This window comes from Atta cephalotes, assembly GCF_000143395.1.
Source record: "Atta cephalotes unplaced genomic scaffold scaffold00019, whole genome shotgun sequence".
Classification (NCBI taxonomy): Eukaryota; Metazoa; Arthropoda; class Insecta; order Hymenoptera; family Formicidae; genus Atta; species Atta cephalotes.
Genome location: NW_012130083.1, coordinates 1548192 through 1551446, shown reverse-complemented (window position 1 = coordinate 1551446; position 3255 = coordinate 1548192).

Here is a 3255-nt window from a genome sequence, read left to right as displayed (position 1 = left end):
ACGTACGTACGTTACGGTACGTACTACGTAGTACGAGTACGTACGTAACGTAAGTACGTAACGTACGTAGTAGTACGAGTAGACGAGTAAGNGTGAGNGNGAGAGAGAGAGAGAGTCGACATTGTGATTGGGCCGACCACGCGGGATCAGGGCTAACTACCCACAGAAATCAAGACAAAATAGAAACAAGACCGATCTTCAATCACGTGTAATTGTACTCTGTCCGTTCTACTCTCTACGCCGCTATATATACCCCTTCTTGATACTTATATTTAGTAGCGCACAATTTTCTCTTGGTAACTCGCTTCCTTCGTGCCTGTTACTCTTGGTCAGCTCGCCCGGCCCAGTAGCCTCTCCTCGTTATTTTCTTTATTTATAGTCATATTCGCTGAAATACCCCGCGTATCATCTCAACGCCGAGCTTTGATACGCCACACGGAACCCTGCATAAAGTCCAAAGACCAGATCTCTAACGTAAACACGTTTATCCGCCAAATCGATCGTAAAATATCCTGTTATTATCGAGATATGCTACCGTCCGTGACGCCGTACTGTTGATGCGTGATCGCGAATCAACGCTTCCCCGAGATTATAAACATTTGCCCTCAAATTATTTGTAGCAACCTGTAGAAACTTAGACAAAGAAATAATGTCTACAGAATCTTTTTTTAATATACTTATACATTTTAGTTTATATAATTAAAAATGTTAATTTTGGTTAGCTTAATCTACAAATAAAGAATTTGTAAGAATGTAAGAAGCAATTTGTGATTCTAAAGCAAAAGATATCCTTTCAAAAGTAATACAACTCAAAAAATTAAGTTTCTCAGAAAAGAAAAAAACTATTTTTTAATTTAACAAAAAGTGGTTGATTAATTAAATAATATCGGCAGGAAGAATTTATTTTCCTGACATGAATCAAATGTCATTTTTGTCATTTTCATAATCCTTAAATATTACATTTTTTGATTGTAACAATTTTTTTATTATTTTTTAAATTAAATTAAATTTAAAAAATTTTTTAAATTTTTTAAATTATTAATTCACTTTTAATAATTGATGAGATAATATTTATTTAACTTATTTATGGTAATAAGTAAAAAAGTAATTTTTTAAATTGTCTCACTTTAAAGTAAGAAAGCAATATATCCTAAAAAATTATTTTTATTATTTTCTGTTTTATCTATAAATATAAAGATATTATCTGTAAATAGATAATTCGTCGCATTTTTCTCAACCGATTATATAAAGAAAAAAAATTAAAAATTTAAATATCCTAATTTAAATATCCTAAATTTAAATATCCTAAATCATGAAAATATATCCGGTCGATAGTTTAGAGATTACATTTTACAACAATATATCTTTACTGTTTGGTACTAAACCAACTAAAACGGCAGACTAGTGTGAAAAGATTGTACAATCTTCAGACAGTCAATAATCAGAAATTTGCATTTAGCGCGAAACGTGTAATAATTGCACACCGAAGGCCGAAGCCTATATTCATCATTTTATTCACTTAGCATCGCTAAAATGTTATTGAGGACAACACGGGGAGCTTCACCCTTGTCTGGTGACCATCGGTTCTCCAAGTATAGCATTGTCCATGGACCAAGTCGGCCGTGACAAGACCGAGCGAAGTGGTTATACCGCGTCGCTGCTGCAGGTTTTTGGTGGGGGACCTTGACCGAGTGACGTTCACCAGAGGCAGCAGCATGCAGGTAGTCATTCAGGTAGAGAGAGATAAGTGGGTGGGAAGAGTGTTCGAGAAGAAAGAGAAAGAAGGAGGCAGAAAGTAGGAGGCAGAAAGAGACAAAAAACAGAAGCAACGAGTGACCAGCGCTGGATTGGGCCCGTTCGCTAGTGATGATACTGATATCCCTGTGCAAGGTATCGAACACTTGACATCGTGTATCTTTCATCATCAATATCATTCTACATCAATTTTGACTGAAGTATTAATCAAGCGAGACTAATGAAATGATCAAGTCATCGAATCGTTTTGAGTGCGGCATCGGACAGAATGTTACAATATAGATTACAATATAGTACAATAAATAAGGAGAAAAAAAAGGGAATGCTAAAGGGATTGCTAAAGCGATAATATCAGCTAGTTTGTGTGATGACCAGCTCCTGATAGTGATGGTACTGATACGTTCGTGCAAAGATCGAATATTTGACACTGTGTATCTTTTTTTTTCATCAGTCAGTCGATATCGATTTTTTAAATCGAAGATATTGATCAAATCTTCAAACGCCAGCAACATAAAAGTATGAATCATCCAAACATTTTTTAGTGTTTAACATATGAAGCAGAATTACATGAATGTTAATATATAGATTTGTCTCAAAATTAAACTTCTCTTTTTCAAATAAATATCTATCTGTAGACATATATGTGTCAACACGTACGAATGGCACATAAATTATTTGAATTTATTGAGATATCAATTTGATATTAACAACATTTTTATGAGAGAAATATATGGAACATTGAAAATTCTAATAATAATCATTGATATTTTCTCAAAACAACATTCATAACTGAGTAAAGTGACAACAGATAAAGATATTGCTTTTTATAATGAAGTTCTAATTAAACTGCCAACTCAATTCCATAATATTAAGATCACTTGATGATTTAAACTTGAATTGGTACATCAACAATTAATATAAGACGAGATAATATTTCTCTTCAGCAAAAATTGAATTACCTGAATCATTAACGTTATCAAGCTTATCAGTACATCTATTCTAAAGATTTATTCGAGGACCAACACTATTTACCTAGAGACTAGTCGTGCTTCTCTGCATGTGTATACCTTGAAGTCGCTCTGTACGTCCGTTCGTTCGTCCGTCCGTCCATCCGTGCCTACTCTCCTGCCTGTCTCTGTCGGTGTCTGGGTCCGGTACACTAGTGGGATAGGACGGAGTGCCGCGGTGGAAGGAGTAGTAAGCGGCCTACGCAGTTTCAAGCTGAGTCCCAGCTTTTATTAGTTCTTCGGCGCTCGGCGGAGAACGAACGGAGAACGAACGGCGTGTGCGTGGTGTGGCGGCGGTCTGCGCGTCTGTACCCCTGGTCCAGATCCCTGGTCATCAAGGGTCGTCTCTGCAGCTGAGTCGCGCGAGGTACGAACGTCATCGGCGACAAAAGGTGTCGATACAAGCGAGTTCGGGTTTAAAGAATCGCGTAGTGATCCTAGATATACTTATATATATATATATATATATATATATATATATATATATATATAT